Below are 23,160 nucleotides of genomic sequence, written 5' to 3'. Positions count from 1 at the left end.
TAGCATGGAAGTCGTTTTTTTCTCTCTCAGTAATCCTTCGACATCTCTCGGGAGATTTAAATTATCACATATTTCCGTTTCTCATACTTATCTCCGTTTCTAGCACGTAACGCTTCGAGTAAACCCCTCGATTCCGCGCGCAGCGCGGAATTTCTTATTTACGAATTATGTTTATCTTCGCCGTCGGGGCGCGTTTGTGTGTATATGCGGTCGACGAGAAAGCGAATTCATACCGAACGAAATATAGGTGCAGCGCGACGCATAATATGCTCGCGGGCCGATTTATCGCGAGCGCAGCGGCGGCGGCGATAAGAGCGCGTCTCTCGTAAAATAATACTCCCCCGACCCTCATTATGCGAGAATAACGTTGACGGAAGGAAGGAAGAGAATAACGAAGAAAGTTAGCGTTTGTATTAAACTTTTGATAAAATGCCTCGCAGTGCGCGGAACCGACGACGCGACGGCGACGCGAGCAATTCGCTCCGTCAAAAAGGATCTCGCTGCCTATCCAAACAAGAGTGCCGCGACAGAGTGCGTTTCTGCCATTCTTAGAAGAAAATTCTTCGTGACTTTGTGCCCCCGTATATTATATACTGTATAATTGTACTTAAAAAACGTGAAACTTTTTTTTATAACGAAGTCTATTGTCTTCTGTTTGAAACTATCTTTTTATACATTTTGCGATTTTAATAATACTTGCTCAGAATCAAAAGATTGACCAATATACGTGAAGAAAATATCTCCTATTTTGAATTATTCTACACAAAATCAATTAAATCAATTAAATTAATAATTAAATCATCACTATTTTCTGATCATCACAGCTGGATAATGACAATCCAAAGGATAAAACTTATATACGTAAAAAATTTCTCTTTTTGAGATTTTAGTGGGATTTACATTGCCCCATAATCATTCGGTCGCGGTAATAATATCGCGAAACATAATGTGAATTCATAAATAAATATAAACCGCGACCGTTCCAAAGCGATAAGTGGCTACGGGATGGAGAATCATCAACAACACTTTCGATCCCACCAGCCATCGAGGGTGAGAGACGTCGCAAGTAAGAGAACGAGCGGAGGAGCGGGTAGAGGAGAGGTGAATTGTAACAGGGACTTCGAGTGTCATAACCCCGATAAGCCCTTGCTGATTCCTACGGAACTTTAGCCACATTTGAAAGGGAATCGCCGGGATTACCATTACTTCCGGCTGAAATCCTTTTCCCAAACAGCGATATCCTTCCTTCGACGTGAGAGGAAGAGAGAGAGAGAGAGAAAGATAGAAAATAGTCGAAATGAAAACCGGCTCTGCAAATAATCCACTTCAATTTGCAGTAAACTATTTTGCGAGGGGGGAGGGGGAGACGCGTTCGGAAATTGTGTAAAATGGCAAAATAGAGAGACGGCCGCGGGAGTTTATCAGTGCTTTTAAGCCTAGTTTGTTATTAAATAGAATATACGTTTATTTTCACACGCATATTTCATACGCCCTGTGCAGTGACCGACAGAATTAAAAAGCGCCTGTTATGCTGCCATAGATATGATGCGATATCATCGGGAGTACATTTGTACGGTAAATAAATGGATTTATTTATTGCGCGCAAAAAGCATTTAAAACGCAGAAAGCTTTATCGATTATCGTTAAGCTAACGTAACTAATCTTTCACAAATTTTTCACAATAGATTGAATTTTTTTGTACTTTTGTTTAATAGTAATTTGAATAATCGATGATACGTTATATGATAGAAACTATATGGCTTAAATGTTTGTTTTTATTCAGAGTATATGATGTATCATATGTTGAATTAGAAAATTCACTCGTTTTGTGAATTATGAATACATTTGTTTATTATATGTATAATATAAACACAAGGAGAGCATAATACAGTTTATTTACAGTGACATTACGTACAGTTGATGTATCTACAAATCGATATAGCTTATTATGACGTTTATTCTCAGTGTAGAAAAATTTTTACATACGCGACATCAAACAAATCAACATTTAAAGACTTGATTGGAAATGAAATAAGTCTATAATTTGTACCATTCATTCAAATTGCGGCTTCATATTTAAAGACCACTTTACAAATATTGAACTTGCTACGAGTCCTCAGTCCTCATGTCTCGTTTAGTATAAGTATTCAATTTACTCTTCCTCGTCTCTTAATTATCCTCCTTGGCATAATTACTCAATGTTAGATCGTATACCGTAATTTCAATTTGACTCGCATGCTTGCTGCTGGAGAACAAACATGTACGCATATACATATGTGTGTCAAAATTGCAATATAGATTACATTCAGGATATAACAAAATTAGATTTGGACATAACGCGATCGGTTTAGCTATAACTAAGCAAACTCGTAAGATTGTTGCGTGTTGTTTTCGTATAATGATGTACTCACCAGAAATCGCAGAAACGATGAAGGTGTAGAAACACTGCTGGGAGAGGAAGCATCAAGAAAATAAGAGCGCGGTAACTGGCTGAACAGCGGCTGACACAGAAGCTGCTTGTTTAGAGGAAAGAGAGAGAAGCTCGGGATGCCGAGCGCACAGAGTACCGTCGTTTTTCACAAGTTGCTCTTTACGTTATCAGTTGTGCCATCTCGCTTAACCTTGCATCCCTCTTTCTGCTCTTTTGCTCCTATTTTACATTTAGCTTTTATGTTAACTCGCGTACAAAAAATCGGCTGCTTGCGTATTTGCACGTTATTAGCGTGTATTTTTTTCTAATTAATATTATATTTAAAGAAATACTTTTCATAATAATACATAACAGATTTTTGTAATAATACGGAATAAAAGTGTATAAATTATGAAATGGAAGTATGTACACATTCCAAGCAACAGATTGTACGTGTGTTATGTAATTATAAGTAAAAATAGCTGGAAAAATATATTAAAACATAACTTCTCTTTAAAGAAACTATGAGTTAAATCGTGTACCTACAATATTATTTTTGAGAAGAAAACTATTATTAAATTATATAAATGAAAGCTACATGACTTGTAGGATATCTCTCACTGCATTTTTTCATTATATTCATTATGGATATTCTATTGTATAAAATATTATTTTAATATTAATAATGTTAATATATTATTTTCATTATGAATATATTATATAAAATATATTATATGAATGTATCAAACTTAAAATTGTGTGACAAATAATCTATATCATGTTATCTCTTTTTACGCGCCACTTTAAATTATCAAAATAATAAGATGAGAAAAGCGAGCTAATAAATGTTAAGCTACTCGTACGGCTATATGTCGAGCAATATATTTTAACAAGCTTCACACCTCCTATGTCACAGGCGCGAAAGAATATTACAGCGAGCAACTCGACAATGCCTCATTATCGTGCGTCGTTAAATGTCGACAGTATGGCGGGGCGCTTTTTCTCGAGTCATCTTCGCGGGCAATCGATGCAGCTGAAAAATGAATCCCGTACCCGGCTCTAAACTCGGAAACGCAAACGACGAAGAGCGAGGACGATTCCCCCGCCGCGCGCCGGCGGCGGCGCGGGCGGCGTCGTCGCCGCGGTAACTCCGCGATAAAACTCGAAATCTCCATTCATCGCCAAACGGGAAACGCACTGCGATCGTGTCATCCTCCCCCCAGCTGTCCTTCTGTGGCCAGCCATTGTATCGAATCGTCGGGGATTATGTCTGTCGCGATTGTCAAATTTACTTGATTGCAAATCGATACCGAATTACGACGACGCACACAGCGAACCATCCAAATCGCCAGATGGCTCGCTGTCTGCTGTCGACGTCTCCTTCTCGATACATCTCCGATGTTGATCAATGTGGCGATTTTTTCCAGTCTCTGTGATTAGTCTTGTCGGCGTACGTACTCATTGTCAGTCTCTTTTGCGCGGTATTACAAAAAAATGATCTCGGAAGAAACTAGGTCATTTGTTGGGGTAAAAATAAAGAAAAAAATATATATATTATCTGAAAGTATAGACCGATTTCCAACTTCCAGTTTTACATTTAGCAATCATTGATATAAACAACGATTTATTCAACGCTCGAAATATTACTTTAAATCTTCAATTTCTTATTATATGATTGTCTTGAATGTGTATGATATTAGAGAGATGCAAGGTGATATTTATAGGTACATTCAAACAAGTAACTTTTTAATTTGAGTATTTTTAATACGGAGCTTTATGAGCGTGCACACCAAGAATGAGAGGATTATCTAGAAAATGAAACGGGGCACGCTTTCATAACATATGAGGAGATTCTTATGGATTTAGCAACTTCGCGAATGCATAGATTCACTGGCAGATATGAAATATTGCTGGATGTGTGAAAAACTAAAGTATCCATAAGAGAGCATTCATAAGAGAGAGAGAAAGAGAGAGAGAGAGAGAGAGAGAGAGAGAGAGAGAGAGAGAGAGAGAGAGAGAGAGAGAGAGAGAGAGAGAGAGAGAGAGAGAGTGTAAAGCACGAAAAATCATTATTTTTCATATCAAGCCTTGTTATTTGAATCGGATATATCGGATCAGATAATCGGTTGAAAAACAAAACGGTTACAATCTCGCGCCTTTAAAATAATGCACGATTGTTGGAAATACCCCGCAACATGATGAAATAAAATTATTAAAGATCTCACATTATCTCATTTTATTTTAAAGTGGTCTAAAGTTATCGATATAAATGTAGATAGGTTATGGAAGATTTTTGGATAAAAATTAGTGCATTATAACAATAAATATGATAAATAATTATTAGCTCAATTTATTAAATATATATTAATCTGAATGTACTGTATAACTGATGGGAAAGATTTTCATTCTTTTATTATCCATGCTTAATTGTAATGGATGTATTAAAAGATTTAATATTCAATCTTAGCCCATTCATTTTAAGGCAACGAATCTGTGAGATATCATATTTATTTATAATATTTTTGTATTGTAGTTAATATTACTTAATACATATAGATATGTGGCATCTATATATGGAGGGATAAAAACCAGAGTGGTGTAAGTCAAATTTTTTTAAATATTTTCTCGTGTGCTTAGATGCAATTTGTATATTGTAGAGATTGCATGTATGCACACGAGAAAATATTTTTAAAAATTTGACTTACACCACTCTGGTTTTTACCCCTCCATATCTGATATGATTTTCGCAGATTCGTTACCTTGAAATAAAAAATAATTTGTCTCACTGATACAATGCGTAACAGCGGAGTTGTAGTTATGTTGATGTGTAACATACAAATATAAGTTGATAAATGACTAAGGATTCTTGATAAAATAAAATTAAGTATAGTAAAAAATCGGCTTGAGAGTATTAACGCGGTTAACAGTGCGTAAGTTAACGTTATAAGAATCTTTAATTCCTAATAAGATTACATAATTATAAATCAGACATTTCGGTTCTGCTTTGAGCCATCATCAGCGATGCGGTAAGAGTTAAATCAAAATAATCTCACGTTCTCTGCGAGCAATACTTTCAAATTGGGTGGTCTAAAAATAGTGTAATTTTCCGCGCGAGGAAATACAAATGAAAGACTAATGATCATAGTGTGTAATATAATCAAAACAAAAATGGCAGTCAGAACTCGATTTCCTCGCGGAAAATTATGCTATTTTTGGATCATCCAACCTGGAAGTACTCACCTATTGCTCGCTGGAGAACGTGAGATTATTTTAATTTAATTGTTACCACATCGCTAATGATGGCTCAAAGCAGACCCGAAACGTCCGATTTATAATTACATATGTATCATATTAATAATTAAAAATTGTTATAAAATTGTTAACTTACGCACTGTTAACTTGTATTTCTCAAAGCCCACTTTTTACTTTACTAGACACTACAGACGCGCGCGAAGCGCGCGCTATTTAGCTTTAACATTATGCTATTATTATTACACTATTAACTCCTTGATACACACAACTGTCAAAATATACAATGACAGCTGCAAATGAAGTAAGCGCAGCAAGAGAACCAATCGGCATCGCGGAAAAGCGACAACAATAAACTTCACATCTCCTTTTTAGAAGAGGACTTGTTATTACAAATATAAGATTCAAATTATAACAGTATTCAAAAAATGCATCTTTTAAAAACAATAGGTATAAACTAAATAAATAAAATATATTTTAATTAATGCAAAATTTAAAGCGTGCTACGAAATATATTATTTACGAGTATCGTTAGAGAAACAATTATCGCAATATTGTAAAATAACAAATTATTATTTCCATGCTTTATCCTTCGATTTTTATAAATAAATTGTGCAATCTTTCTGTTTGGATAAGTAATCTCAATATAGAATTTTCAAACATTTATACAACGTTTTATACAACGGAAAATGAAAATTTAATTTTTGAGAGAGATATGCTCCTCACTACAAATACATATATATATATATATATATATATATATATATATATATATCGCAACTTGATACTCGAATTCTATTTCCTGTTATATCTCGATTTTTATAGCATCGTGGTGTAACGATTCTTTGGGGACGCCGGTAACATCGTGAGATTTCAAGTTTATGAGTTGCACTATTTAACGACATTCTAATAAACATAATATTAAAGTCAAGATCTTTAAAAATACCATTGACATTAACATTTCTTTTACGATGCAATAATTCTTCCAAAACAATTAAATGTCAATTTGCAAATACTGTCAATACAGTTTTTAAATTATGAATCAATCTCCATATTATTCATATAATTGCAATAGAATTTGTAAAAATTAAAAAATAAAACTAACTTTTGCGTCGCGCGCGCGTATGTGTGTGTGTGTGTGTGTGTGTGTGTGTGTGTGTGTGTGTGTGTGTGTGTGTGTGTGTGTGTGTGTGTGTGTGTGTGTGTGTGTGTGTGTGTGTGTGTGTGTGTGTGTGTGTGTGTATAGATGGATGGAAATAAGATTATTTCAATAAATTCACAACCAATATTATTATGCTATAGGCATTGATTAGAAATTATTAATTGATAATTCAACAGTTGTTTAAAAAAAATTCATTAAACGAGAATATTTCACGTATTGTACATTTTACGCGATAAACATTTTCTTGCGACATAATCGATAGTTAAGTTTCTCTTTAGTGGCACATGAGCCTATCAATTATTATGAAACATATAACAATCCCTAAGGATATGATTAATAAATAACGTCATAAGAGATTCATCGGGGATTGATAGAAACAAATCAGAGCTGAATTATTCATTAAACATCGGTCATCAAAAGAAGTATTATGCTTATTTACATTATTGGCTTCACATTATTTTCTCTTCATCTAAAAGATTTATTTCGGAGTAAAATTTTTGATGACATGTACATATATATATATTTTAATAAAGTATAATTTATGACAAACTAGCTTAAACCACCCGACGTTACCCGGAATTATCACAAAGTGTCAAGGGGATGAAATCAGGGGGAAAGGGGTAAGGCATCCAGATTTTATGGTAACTTATATTTTCCGCAGGGGTCTATAGAGTAACTATGCAAAATTTGGTCTAGATCGGTCAAAGGATTTAGAAGTTAATAGAGAACATATAGATAGACATTCTATAATATCGAAATTTTCTGTTTAAATATTAATTATTTTTAAAGTTAATGTTGAAAAATATTTTCTCGAAAATTATATAATTAGTATCCATCAATTCCAGATTTCAAATATCCAAAATCTAAATAATAAAAGCAGTTTGTGATATTGCATAATTTTATCATGTAACTTTGATAAATTTATCAACTACTCTAGTACTCTATAAAATTTAAATGAGAGATGCCACTACATATATCAGCCATATTAAATATATTATTTGGAATTTCAATATTTAACATGCATAATAAGTGCGCAACATAACTACAGCTTAGGATTGTAGAAACAATGTAAAAATATAATTATTACGTTAAAATTTGTTGCTGGAGTTCTACATATTTCGCGTGTGTTTTAAAATTCATTAGCATAATCGAGAGATTCATTTCCGAGAGAGTTATATTTTCTAAATACAATATTTTTCTCATCTTTTTACTCTAGAGTCTAGCCTAAAGTGGTTTGTCAGTTTCAAGTTAATATTTATTTTATAACGACGGCTATTTTCTAAAATCTAATTATTTATCTATACGGCAGCCTTATTTCCCAACAAGGAAACAAGCTTTTCGAGTACTATCTGATGTTATATATCTTGACTTATTTAGAGGATACAACATTACAGCGTTCTCGCTATCCGACGCCTGACGGGCGTGCGTTTCTAGGAAACGTTCAGGAGGAAAGCTCGTACTCGCGCTTGCGAATGTAAGCTGTTCGTATCTATCAAATGTCCATCAAGTGAACGTAATCCTTCCCATTGCATACAAACGTGAGCTCGATCTACGATCAACGTTGAGCTCTTCGCAGCCGCCGCGGGTTTGTATAGTTACACGGATTTCTCATGACACAAATCCTTGTTTCAAATTTCGATTCCCAGACGATGATACGGGGAAATCCACTTGCGCGAGCTTCGCTGACTTTTGATATGTATATAAAATACGGGCGGTTTAGAATTTCGACTGGACCCTATATCCGCGCGCGCAATACACCTATCCGATAAGCTAAATTACGACGGGAGGGCGAGAGACGTATAAGTTTACCGGCGCGGTGTGCGGCAACAGAGTATGTGCCGAGGATTGGGCCGGCAGATAAAGTTACATAGGATGTTCCATTCGCTGCACACCTGCTTTAACGTACACGCGGAAATACCTGAAAATTTCCACTGTTAATCATTCGCTCGTGTTTACACGTTATTACTGTGTTTACCGCCCAGCGGTGTATATCGATATTTCAGCTGTCGGATAAGCTTACGCATTTTTGTACCCGTGCGCTTGTATACGTGTGCCGCGGGTTACTAACAACAGCCAAAAAAATAGTAAAACGACCATTAATCAATGTTTCTATGCGCTTGTTAAATTCATTCTTTAAAGGGTAAGAAGCTAATTCTAATCTGCAATCGCTCCAGCGTCATGATATTCAATTAATTATAATAATTATATGTACAATTGTGCATTGACTAGATAAGTATTATATAAATAAATTGTTTATAAAAAAAAAGTTTGTCATAAATATGTTTAAACAATTTTTTTATATAATAAGATTTTTTATATATTTTTAATTGTCATACTTAAATAGTGGAAACAATAAATGCCAGACAGAGTTTAACTGAAATTTTTAATTAAACGTAAAGTAATAAATAATAAGCAATCAGATACACTGATTAATGTTAAAAGAAACGCTTTTAAGTGTCTGACATAAAATAATTCTTAAATGTTCCAATATTGCTATCAGTGTAATACCGCGTACGGAAGATAACCATATTGTCCGTTAAATATCGAAAGACCGCCAGGAGCGGGTTGCGGTTGGCATCTAAATATCCTGCTCGCAGCAACGTGAGAATGCTTACTCAATTACAGGCTCAAACAGGGCGCAAGCCGCCGTCGCTCTAAATCACAATCAGGACTATCGTAGTTGTATATAGCACCCGGCGTAGTTGTATAGCGGCGGCGGCGGAGACGTTATGGAGCCGGCCACTTCAAGTTAAGCCATTTTTCGCTAAACCAGTTTACGGTGTCAAACTTTACGCCGAGAGTTGCGCCGAATCGAGACGTGCCATGCCCGGGATCGATATCGAGAACGGTTCTCGGGGCAAAAGTCGACGGGGTATGGCGATCGTCGTCGACGTTACCAGTTAACGTCTTATCGCCGTTTTCTTTTCTACTCTGCTACATTATTGTCAAGAATAATCATTCTTTTGTAGATAAAGAGAAATGTTAATAATTGGATGTCAGATCTGTTTCAATTTGGTGTTTTTAAAGCATAACGCTACAGCGCATGTTAATGGACAGTCGCGTTATTCGCAAGCTACATTACACAACATGCATGATTACATTTTCTTGTATTAGCTTACTTAATGGCAGCTTCGCGTAAATAAAAAAGGTAGTTTGCTTCAAGTAAATGCGTTATGATGTGATCCGTGATATAAATTCTATTACGGGCTTTGGAATATTGGTGCTTTAAAATCGAGAGGTGCGATTTCTGCAACACGCGAGATATGTAAACACCGTGAAAAAGGGTGAATAATCCTCTTAGGAAGGAAGACGAGAGTCGGAGGGAGAAAGGGGGGAGGGAGAAAAGAACGAAAAGCCTACCCTATAGGCTTCCTAAGTGTTAATATCTTCTATTTGTCGAATAAATCAGCTTTTCTACCTTTTTCACCTAATCAATAACACGAGAAAAAAGATTATACATATATATATAGTATATCGATAAATTATTTATTGTTGGGAAAACTGAGCAATCATTTAAAATCAAGAATCTTGGTATTGTTCGCAGAAGAATCTTCGGCGAGCAAATCACGAAGCGTTATCATTCATGAAAGATTAAATAACGTTTTCTAAGGAGAAATATTAGATGACGATTTTTTTCTCTTGGGTGCGAATTCTCTCGTTCAGATACGACAAAATCTACATTTCTGTGACAAAGTAATCAACATTAAGTGAAGAATGATGAGTTGCAGATCGGCAATTCTGGCGCGCTAATCCTCGAAAACAAGTCTCCAGACTTAAGCATCCTTGCTTTTCGCATGGTCTCTAATATATGACGCGATCGCGAAAAGTGACATTTAAAGTGATCAAACGGCAATTCGTGAGTCGCTGATAAAAATTCATGAACAGCATGGTATATCTATACATTGGAGACACGTACGCGATGCCACTCGTGCGAATGATATTAGCGATAAAGGAAAACGCGCGTATAGGAATAATTAGACCTTTGTGCAATTAAAAAAATAATTGACGCCGGGAGCGCTGATGAAAATTCATGGCGACGCGCGCGTCATTTATTCCTATCAATGACCGCATATACATAAGTTGAACGAATAAAAATAACCAGAGAGATTGACGATTGCATAAATTACTGATAGGTATTCAAAATGAATGGACAGTCTTTCTCTCTTTGATAAAAATCCATGGGGCGCAAGTTACACTATCATCTTTATACATATGTAAATGACATTACGCATGTTTTCAAGGCTCGAGTGTAATTGATATAATTTTTTTAAAGCAATTAAAACAATTTTTTTTAAAATAATTGTTAAGATTTATATTGTAAGCTTATGCATAGAAGAGACGGTTTTTATATTTTACATTTTATTTTTTTATAAATAATAAGCATTATGTCCCAAAAATGTAATATTCATTTAAAAAAGGGAGTTTAAAAACTCAGAAGTAAATAAAAAATTCTTTTATACATATTATAATTATTGAAATACTTATAAACGCACAAGCTGAAATATAATTCGTTACATATTTCATAAAATTCTTTATAATAAAGAGAAGAGCGTAATAAAACGATCATGATGAAAGTTAGCCAAACAAATCATGTGTTCCTTTTTTGATATATCTAATTAAATGTGCATGTGTTTAATAAAATGCCCGGTGTTTAAAAAAATGAACTATCTATATCACTATATAATTATTTTCTCTTCCAATCTTTTTTTTCTGAGAGACATAATGTGCGATCTCATTGAACGCATTAGCGTCGTTTCATCATGCGGTTGACTCATAATAGTGGTACCGTGACTTTGTCGTTCGTGAACCTGCCGTTTTCAAACTATGGAAATTAGCTGCAGGCGAAGCGTTTCGTAAAAGTCATCACGAGCCAGTGTCCCCATTTCCGCCTTGAATAATCGCAGCCTCCCCGAGCTTCTCAAGGTTCCTGGCAAACCGAGCTTGTCGTTTGAAATTGAAAAGCTCATTTTTCTCTTTATGAACAGCGCGAGAGCCAAAAAAGTTGCATAACAGCTATATTCGGTTTTCCACCGCGTTTTATAATACGGCAAAAATGAATTTTGCAATCTTTATTCAGTAATTTTTAAACGTGTTAAACGGAAATTGCTTCTTCCACGTTTTTTATTTGTCAATTTTCACTTTTATTGAAGTAGTTATCGCTTTTGGAAACAGGTAATTATATACTAGCCATTTAATGCAGAATAAAGAATAAACAGAAAAAGTTTCGCGGACTGCACATTGAATTTTACTACACCCAGCAATATATAAAAATACTTTTTTAAATTACAATTATAATATCTAATATACCAATTAAACTTTCCGTACTTTTCTTATTCATTATTTGTATTACCATTGTTTGTATGATCAATCAGATTGTTCCTTACCATTGCTTGCAAGATTTATGTAAATGGACCAAGAAAATCATTTCAATGCGAGAACGAAGACAGTCAGAACATAATGGTTATGATAATGTTATATATTCATTTTTATTCTTTTAAGCTTTACTTGTAGAATATGGTTGCGAATAAAATGCTCGAACGATAAATTTTTATTTTCTAAACGATATTAATATCTTAATACATAAAAGCTACATTTCTCCGATATCATTAAAGCAATGAATCGGTCTTGGCATCAATACGTTTCCTATTTCCAAGCAATGAAGAAATAAGTGCATTAATAAAATCATAAAAATTGTCATCCACTCGCATTTTACGCTCTCGTTAACGCTCGTATTCAGTACGATCTTCTTTTTTCTCTGTCAAACGTTGAAATCTATATTTCAGAACTTTCTATTCTTTCTAATAGTTCGTATTACAGTCGAACGTATATCACATTCGATATGTGTGTTTCATGGCAAAAAATACTCGGCGTAAAATATTCAGATCTCCACTAGTTTTTGGTACATCACAACAAGATTATAAAAGCTACAAACGCGCACCTAAACATTATTTTATTTACAACGATAGCGCGCAAAAAATATTTATTAAACGCCATGAAAATTTTCCTCTACAGTCTCCATGTGGTGTTATAGATATTAAAAGATAAATCGGAATAGAAAGTGGATAAAAAAATATCAATGCACGTTTCCTTGACTGTGCCATGTGATAGCCGGTTTAGAATAATGGTTACACCGCGATAGCCAGTTCAAACCGTTATTTGATTCGTTGAAACCATTCGTTTGCTATTGTGCGGCGGAAATATCGCCGCCTGTACGGATGTGATAAAAAGAACGTTATCAAGGCTTTTGAATATATATACTCTTGTCGGAAAGTATTTTAAAACAATCCGGTGCTAAACATCGAATAATTTCCGTTAATGTAATCATTCGTAACAAGTTGTACAATCATTTAATTTATGCTTTTTTTCATACTATTTATTTTATCTCCTCTTTTCTACAGTTTGTTCTAATCCTCTCTGTCTCTCTCTCTCTCTCTCTCTCTCTCTCTCTCTCTCTCTCTCTCTCTCTCTCTCTCTCTCTCTCTCTCTCTCTCTCTCTCTCTCTCTCTCTCTCTCTCTCTCTCTCTCTCTCTCTCTCTCTAAATAAATAAATAAATAAATAAATAAATAAATAAAATTAATGAATATCTAATTATATAAAAATACAAACAAGGATTTTTATTTTTTATATTCCAAATATATATTGATATGTTGAAGGATAAAATAGCAGATATTATTTAACTTTTTATTTTTATTAAAATTGGCAGATTTTTTCTAATGCAAATTTTTCACACAATGCGCATTACGTGCAAAAAATTTTGGCATAATATTACGTGTCAAAATAAATTTCAATAATAATAGATAAATGCTTTGCATTGTGTATAGGTATTTCTTATTCTCGTTTTATTAAACAAGTAAAATTTATATGTTTAATACATTGAAGTAGACATTTCTAAAAATGAGATACAACTCGCAATAAAATCAGCTACTATGTGGTACTTGTGTGTACAAAAATTCATCTTGGCATGTACAGTAGCGCGGCTAAGAAATTTCGTTTTCGACCTATTCCGTACAATCTGGAAGACCAACGAGAGTGCCTTTGTTTCTCTCGACATCGTCTCTACGACACAGTAACAAAATAGAGTTTCGCTACGTCGGCGATGCGTTCTCGAGTTTGCTCGAGATCACCCCGCCGAGATGTTCAACGTGCCCATTTTCGTGCCACGGACAACAGGCAAGGGCGAGGGCCGTCGTAAAAGTCATCATCCACCCCGTCGACCAGCCCGGCCTCTTATCCTACCACCGTCCTTTTCCCATTCTCGACGCTCTCGACGGATAAGACGAGCGCGCAGTTTAAAGATGAAACTCGAGTAAAGTGAATCGACCGTGCTCCAAGCTGAAAAGCTGCTGCGCCAACAAGAGCAGCAGTAGCAGCAGCAGCAGCAGCAGCAGCAACAGCATCATCGTCGCCGCGCCGGTACAGTTGCCCGTAATTTTCTGCTGTTTGCTAGATGTGCACGGAGGCAATGAATATAGACGGTCGTACCTATTCGTGAGACCTGGGGAGTAATAAAGTACTTGACCGCAGTAAAGAACCATTTTTCTTTCTACTTGTTTACACTTCGTTATTCCGCGGCGCCTCACGCACAGCGACGGTTAACTAGGTGCGATTGCGAAATAATTCCTATGTCTACGCGGAGTAATTGCGCAATGTTGGTTATTGCACTTTTGCAATGTGCATGTGCATTTGCAGGGCGCGCATAAAATTTATACAATCAAAACACGAATCTTGTGTTTTGGTCGATTATTATGTATTCTAGGGACAAAAAGTACAACTCAACGCGCAACTGTGTTACAATATATTAAATAATTCTTAGTGAACCAATTTTAATTATTATGCTCCAAATTTTTATCTAAGAGTGACAAAATTTGCGTTTTAATTAGAAATTATTTTTAACGAATATTTTCCACACTTTATGTATAACCAATATTTATATGATAATCTCCGCGTTCTGCACGCAATAAAATATCGTTTGGTAAAAAACTAAACACGTCGTAATATTCGCAAAAGAAAACGTCCTGAAAGAGAGTTAGTAACCGCGTATATCGTCGAGACGAGGAAGGTTACGATATAATTACGTACGCTCAGGCCGCCGACGAAACTCGTTCTAACAATTTTCAATTTCCTCATGCCGCATGAGTATACCTCGCCCTCGCACTTATACCTCCGTACGTTCGCATAAGTGCGTGGCGAAGGAACGTAGTTAGCTTGCGACCTTCATACCGCAACTTCCGCGGTACGCGGCGTCCATACGCTCGTCTACTTCGTTATGTAATCGCGACCGACGAATGCAATCATGCGCTCGGACGCCACAGTTCCATTTCAAAGAAAATTAAGGAGAAGACATACGTTCCTTGTTACAAAGCTGCAGTGCAATGGAAATTCTGTACGTGCATGCCAGCAACGTAGGCGACCGAAGTAACTACTCGCCAGTATTTCTAATTATTTGATTGAACACAGCGGAAGGATTGGCAATTAACTTTATTCCTACAGGAAAAGAGAAACTAACTTTGCGGGAATTTGCGTGCTCTCTTAGCTGGATTATTACTGTATTCCCCAAAATAATAAATGAGCAAGCAAAACTGCAGAATATAAGAATAGAATTTAATATAATAATTTTTGTAAAGCGTTTGATAAAAACTGAAAATTATACCTTAATGACGGATATTCAACGTATATATTAATAATTCACGTTAAATCAAAATGTTACATTAACAATGGAAAAACAGGGAAAACAATACAAAATTTTTTCACTACATTATATTATGCTCTAATCCATTCTCTCTACCGTTATATGTATTCACCTAATATTAATAATATCTCAGTTTTATTTCACTAACGGTTTCATTAGCAACGATAAATGTCTGAGTAGTTATTTGCCAGATGGCTTTCTCTTTTTATACAAAGGCATATTATTTCTACATCTTATTTCCATGCATGCTATTTCTATAAATTCTCGTGCAACACTGTTTCTTAATTGCGGATACTGAAAGCTAAACTGAGAAAGCTCCGTGATGTGGAGGCATTTCAGTGCACGTTTTTATTATATATAAACGATGGAGATTAAATTAAACTTCAGGCGATAAATAGAATCTTTTTTTTTATTTATTTAATTTCTGACAAATTTCAGCTTAATAAAGCTTTCTAAAGTTGATTGTTACTTATTCAAATACTTAATATCTGAAATTGTGAAAAGTGCCTTCACGAAATTAGAATTATTAATTCAGGAAGAAAGTTAAAGACTTGCAACAGGAAATCTTGCTCGTTGCTATATTCACGTACTCCGTATAATTTGAATGCTAATTTATACATGAAGTCCTACGATATTTAATTATTTCTTTCACTGTAATCCATGCATTCCGAAAGTGCAGGCACTTCTCTTATTTTGTAGACTTTACAAGTCGCAGGAATTTTTCATATCGCAACTTGGGTCGCAGCGTTACAGTAACTTATAGCACAAATCACGCAGATTAGATTCCAAAGACCCTGGAAAAATCTGGCGGTTATGGAAACAATGTCTAAAGCTGCTTGTATTAATATGATTGTATTGTATTACACAGAAAAACAGATTATTCTTGATTTGAAAATATCTTCAGTTTCAACGTGGAAATCTTGAGATGAGCTTATATTGCGTTAAACGAAGAAAACTTGCTTGAATAAAGTCATTATGTAGTTCACCCAAGAAAAAAATGTTGAAATAAAAAGTTAAAATTCTTATAAGAAGATCTTGTTTATATGAAACAATCTATATTTTCTTATAAGAATTTCAACTTTGTATTTCAACATTTTTTTCTTGGGTGAACTATAGGTATAATCACTTCATTCAAACAAGTTTTCTTCGTTTAATTAACGCAATATAATCTCATCTCAAGATTTCCACGTTGGAATTAAAGATATTTTCAAATCAAGAATATTCTTTTTTTCCGCATATATGTACAATTTTGCCTCATACCTTGCAACGATCCGAATATATCTGCGCGAGATTACTCGCGCCCTATTGGCGTCAGGGAGAACAGATATATTTAATTTAATTTAAAAAAAACACGACTCGGAATGTATACATGAGCGCACAGGCGGCACGGAGAAGGTACTCACAGCCAACGAAAGCAATCGTGCAGTGCTTGGCTCACCATCGTGTCGTCCTAATTTCGCACGTGACAATTAAACGATATTCATCGGTCACGCTGCCGAGGAAATTGCTCAGCCAGGTTGCATAGTTGTCACTCTCTTTTTTTTTTTCACTTTCTATGGTCCGCGCGGATTTCAGCTTCAAGCAAAACAAAATCGATCCTACCGCGTTTCAATTAAAGTTTCTCGTACGACACGCGTTGCCACGACAAAGTAATGATTAATTACCCTGTTTTATTGGTACGTTCGATTTTGCGACAGATTTCCCCGAAAGTTTCGTTCGGATAGACAAATTTTGTCTCGATAGAAATCGAGATGCAACGAGTAGATAGATAAAATGCAGCAAGTGTATTTGCTTCTAAATTTAATAAATATAAATAGCTAGTATTACAAATATAAATATAGTTTTTTTTAAAAAGAGAAAGAAAGAGGGAGAGAGAGAAAGAATAAATATATGGTATATGTATGTATTTGTATTTCATAAAACACAAATAAAAGCATATTGATGGATTATGTTTAAAGATAAAGTTTTTGCTTCTCTAACAAATTAAATAAAGTATGATTCGGAAAGTATAATTAATACAAAATATGAATTGATAGTTTGTCCGTGCCAAAATAAAGTGATAAAAATTCATATAATTTATTGTAGTCTCGTAAAAGTTATATAATCCATTATAGTAAAAAAAACAAGTCATATAAAAACAAAGAAAATATTTAAAATTTAAGTAAAGTTAGTATAACGATTAATTTTAGTGGGAAAACTATAAGCGCTTTTAACTCATTCATTTTTAACTTTGTCGACGACTAAAACTTTCCCGTAAATCTGTTTATGGAAGTACGGGGCTTTGTCAGTGGTTATAAACGAGCATTATTTTAACTGAATTTGTAAGCGCAACCTGAATCCACAATGTGCTATTTTCAATTTTATAACGTATTAATTAATAAAGTTAGCAGTTAATAATTTTGTTACAATCGTGTAATTTTTAATTAACAATATTACATGCTATTGATATTGTTTATTTTCACGCAGTTTCTCTCTGTAGATCGTTATAATTAATATCAAAATGATAGAGGTCTCTCTCTTTACGCGCGGGCGAACATTCACGTTTATGCATTATCCCAATTTGTGATGACTTTGAAAGGGTTGCTCTTTCAGCAATGCAAGTAATCGAGCAAATCATATCAAGAAATATTTAGAAGAAATTTGAATAATTTCTCCAGTAAGTTAAATCGACGTAAATGGTAGATTTTTGTGAAAATATTGGAAATTCTCTATCAATCTCTCTACAGATGTAAAAAAATATACTAAAATAATACCCATGCGTGTTGTTCAATCAATAAAAAAAAAAAAAATATGTGACTTGCATCATATTTCTAGTAAAATTAGAAAATAAGTTTTCGGTTTTCTCTAATATATGATAAAATTGTGAAAGCCGAAAAGTACGTTAACTTTGCTTTTTAATCGTATTCTTTGTATACCTGCGCTCAAATTCCGCGCGATCGTGTACGCTTGAAATAAATTCTACCGCATAAATTGCGTATAAATTGATCAAAGACAATTTAAACATTAGCTTGTAATTCAGACATAATGTTTGAAAGCAATTTAAATTTTCGCCTGGAAAATTCGAATTGCTTTTATAGAATTTGCATCGTATCATGCGTATTTGCGTTGCGTTGCATAGTTCGTATGGCACTTTCCATTGCGTAATTCGTTTATTACATGCTTTTCAGTTTAACGTTAACACAAATTGCAGTAATTTATAAAATTTTTACATGAAACGTTGCTAAATATGTGCAGGTGTTCTTATTTTAACATTATAAAACATTAAAAACGCTAGTATATGCCAATAAATAATATATGTTAAAAATGTTAAAACTCTCCAAAATACAACATAAAATTCTTAGTCAATTTATATTTTTGTCATATTTTAATAAAAAAAATAATACTTGTTTTTTCAACAGTGTAGTCAAATACAAACCTTATGTTGGACATGTTGAAGAAAACTAAAATTTGATAATATATTTTCTCACTAGAAGTGCTTACAAATGCAGTTTTACATATATCTAGAAAGTATTAATTCCTGTAATGAACCACTTAGACAAAATGAGCTCTACATTCGAAAGAGACGGGAGAAGCGCAAGACTTCCGGAAATTACAGAGCCAACACAATTATTCGTCATTATTGCACAAAACTATGTGGGACTTGTCAAACGCGCAAAGGGTTAAATTAGCTTAATTCCTTCGAAATTAAAGCGTGCATGCAGCGAAATGTGTTAGAAGTGCGTCGAAATGTTTCTTAGGATAGTAAATACAAGGCAGAATGGCGAAAACACGAACATCGAGCGACGTCGTTCCGATACTTGACATGTAAAATAACGCGCTTTCATCGCGAACGCGAGCGCGAGCCGCGCGAGGCGCCGTCACGTCCGCGAAGCGTGGGTACCGGAATGCGCCGCGCGTTGCGATGATTGCCGGGGCCTCATTAAGGCGGGCCCCGGAAAAGTCCCAAGCCCGAAGAGCCAAGCCGCCGCGCGGATTTGAACTGCGTGAAACAATAAATAAAGGGTGCTAAGAGAGATCTAAGACCAGGAAGCGTGTGTGTTTCTGCTATTCGAATGCGGAACCGCGCGCTACGTATCGGCGCGCGGCGCGGCGTATCGCGGGATATCGGTACCGCGCGGTAGAAAAACGTGGACGCGACTCGCGATGGAACGTGGAGTAAAATCATTAGGCCGAGACGACGATCGAAAGAAGTTACATCCATCGTCCGCTATAAGCCGCGGCCGCGGCTCTTAATTTCGCTTCCGTCTCGTCTGCCGCTTTGGAGAGCGGTGGATATTCCCGCGAGAGACAAATGCTCTGTCTAATATTGTATAAAAGCTGCATGCGGAGAAAAAGATTGCTACGTTACCACTACCGCGAAGTTCCTACTTGCGAGAACACACCAATAATTGTTTCTCAAATGCCGTTACTTGAAAGTTGGAGTACGTGGAAATAACCGCGAATGATAATAAATCGTTGTATTTCGATTACATATTTTTTTTCCTTCTCTGCGCAACGATATCGAAAAAAAATTATTAAAAAATAATAATACGTGTGTCACAAAGCCTGAAAAATATTTTTTGAAGAGTTATTTTACTCTCTCGAAAACAATTTTTGCTCGCAGATCAAAAAGTAATTATTTATTTGGTTGGGAAACTAGATGAGATTTGTATAAAGATATTCTGAATTTATGGATTTTCGAATTTCTCTCGTCAGCGAAAAAAATTCATACTAAAAAAATGGTTTCACAGCGACATATAAAACGATGTTGCATTTTTTTCGAATACCCGAATATAATGAAAACTAACAAAAAAAAGCACTTCTGTGACTGCGACAATGGAGATGAAACATATGTTGTGTAACGGTATGTCTCTCCTAACAGAGAAATAAAGCGGACAAATCTGTATAAATAAATTGCGCTTTTTTTTCATCTTGCAAACAATTTCAGCTTATTTCGCGAATATTGCATTGATCACTGTTAATTTTTATAGGGCTCGAGTATTTATACATATTGTGGCACACAAAAAGACAATGCGCATATATATGACATTCTAATATCAAATATAAAAAAAGAAGATTAAAGAAGTATAATGTAATCATTGTAATCTCTTGACAGAAAAGTTATTTTATACACAATTTATATACACAATCATTTTAAGAACAATTAATTATATTAACAAATTGAATCTCATTCATAGGGAAAATAAAATCTCCCTTAAAAGCATTTTGTTTTATTTAAAAATAATATATAAATGTAAATATAAATGTGGATGTGCAGAAGGAGATAAAAATTTTTTAAGTTTCCGTAAGTTAAAAACTTTTTTAGAAACTATAACTACCACAAAAACTGACCAAGACGAAAATGTTTAAAAAATTACATTTTACGATCAAATATTTGTTCCAAACGTTCCATTTTAAACATCTAAAAATTTTCAGCGAGGGAGAATAGACTTTAGATTTAAATGATTTAATATTTTTCTTCAATGCAGCTTTATATCTTAAGATCAGTTTCAGTCTTAAGATAAGTTGCTTTGAAATTCACTTTTCTTTTCTCTAATTCTCCGACGCAAGATCTCCGCTTCGATTAGATTGTTCAAACATGACGTGTACGTCGCCAATTGGTGGGCGTACAAGCGTCTATAAGGTGATGGGCAAGCTAAAATAATTTCGCATAATAGCAAAAACACGCAGGACTAATACGTTCGTTAACAGAGTAAGTGATCCGTGGAACATGCAGCATCCTGCCGAACGAAAGTCGAAACGCCTCTGTTTCGTGTATCCAATACGCAATTAGGATGATAGAGGTGTAATTGAAGCAAGGGAATATCAAACCCTGTCCATTTATCCACAAGCTATCTCGCACGTACATTGTTCCGCTCATTAGGCGATCAAATTTTTCGAGACATAGCTTTATTTCAGAAATTTTACCTTTATTTGGACTGTTCGGTGACGACTCAATATATTTAACAAAAGAGGATTATAACGCAACTTGATTTTTAAATAAGTATTATTTTATACATTTGTTAAGTTAATATAGATTACCAATTTTTTCTAATACATTCAAATTTAATATTTTTTAAATTAAAAATCAGTTGCTGATACGAGTCATGAAAAGGAAAGGAATCTTTTACTCTAAATTATACACTGTACAATCTTTCTTGAAATATCATCGATAATCTGTATCGCAATACCAAATAGATTCGACATGCCGTGACAAGTCAGAATATCGTTTTAAGGACCTTGCCAAGAAGTGTTTCTACTTATGAACGAATCAGATAATACTACAATATTGCTTTGTTCAATGTTATATATAAATTTCCAAGTCCCTATTTTTCTTCGAGCATAAAACAATTGATAAATAAATATCCTATATATTAATATAATCTAATAATAATATAATTTTTCCTGTCCTATTAACGTAGTATTGATCGAACACTGGTAAGAATTTGTATATACAGCTCCCACGTGAATACGTGCAGAAATTGCTTCACGGATTGCCAGCAGACCTCCCGTATGCGAGTAAATTAAGCGCGTACTGTGAACATGTCCTCCGCAGTGACGATTGGTGCATGCAGCGTTAGGGTTTCAAACATGCTTACGGTTTAAGGCCGCGCGGTGGAAGTGTGGTTCAACAATCACGAAGGTGGGAAGGAGTCGGGGGGAAACATGAGAATATGAGTTCATTGTTGGCCACGTAGAGACCGTAGAGACGCGCGTATAAGGGGATTGCACCTTATCCCCCACCACCGCACCGTTGTCAGTATAATGTGCGCCTATTGTTACATTCGCTTCCTCATAACATCATGTATGTACGAACGTAGGATATACCTACGTATCATTCTTTTTATTGCATTCCTTTCGCCGTCTACGCCGTGGCGCGCGATACGAGGCCCACGCGAGGCTGTCCGAGACATGACGTACCCAAGTACCTCCTCTCGATGTCGTCCTTGCGCCTCATCTCGATTTCAACGCGCCCGTTCGTTCGCGGGATATACGCATATCCCGCGCGAACGATCGCATTTTTCATCCCGGAACATTATTATTCAAGTTACTTGGTCGTGCAACATAATCAAACTTTGCCTGCAATACTTGGATTTGGTATCGCGCTACGCTGGCGTAACTCTAGTGCGGGTGCATTCAATACAATCAGAGAGATACCGAGTGAAATAAGGAAAGGCGGCTGTAGAAGTCGTCGGATGTTTTGAGAAATTGCGATCTCGTAACGCGCCGCGACCTGACTATAATTCAGCCTGACGAGTATTTCTTCCTGCAATAACATGAAGAAGTACGGACTCTTTACCAAGAAATATGCCGGCATTGTCATTCTCTTCATGATATTCTTGTTATCCTTACTAAACTTTATAATTGAGGCTGTGCAAAATGTCTTATAAGAAAAAATGTCGTATGTTCTCTAATAAAAATACTGAACAATATTTGATACTTATTAAATGATTATCCTTCTAAAAATCATTATGTTGCGGAAAAGTATCAAAAAACATGTATGTGTGTATATGTCATATACATATGTAAAAATATATATATTGCTTATATTGTTACGCATTGTAATTTTTGTAATATCAATCTTTATTTTAATTGTATTAACATATTTTTTTATTAAAATATTGTACGTAAAGTAGAAGAGACATGTAACTATCATGTTTAATATAAGT

At 35.0% G+C, this 23,160-nt stretch overlaps 1 protein-coding gene across 2 annotated transcripts in view; it reads left to right on the top strand.

Moving 5' to 3' along the window:
• Positions 1 to 23,160, top strand: part of LOC139776354 (uncharacterized) — a 65,384-nt gene that overhangs the window by 7,576 nt on the left and 34,648 nt on the right. Inside the window, exon 1 of one of the 2 annotated variants that reach the window (XM_071712927.1) lies at positions 14,114 to 14,235. The exons of the other annotated variant lie outside the window; for it this stretch is intronic. The gene's annotated coding sequence lies outside the window, so the exon portion shown is untranslated. Of the gene's footprint in view, positions 1 to 14,113; positions 14,236 to 23,160 lie in introns of those variants that run through there. 2 annotated transcript variants of the gene reach the window in all.

Source organism: Temnothorax nylanderi, unplaced genomic scaffold (genome assembly GCF_030848795.1).
Source record: "Temnothorax nylanderi isolate EJ_2023f unplaced genomic scaffold, tnyl_v1.0 TNYL_tig0117_pilon, whole genome shotgun sequence".
Classification (NCBI taxonomy): Eukaryota; Metazoa; Arthropoda; class Insecta; order Hymenoptera; family Formicidae; genus Temnothorax; species Temnothorax nylanderi.
Note: the sequence above shows the minus strand (reverse complement) of the source record. Positions and strands in the feature narration are given on the sequence as shown.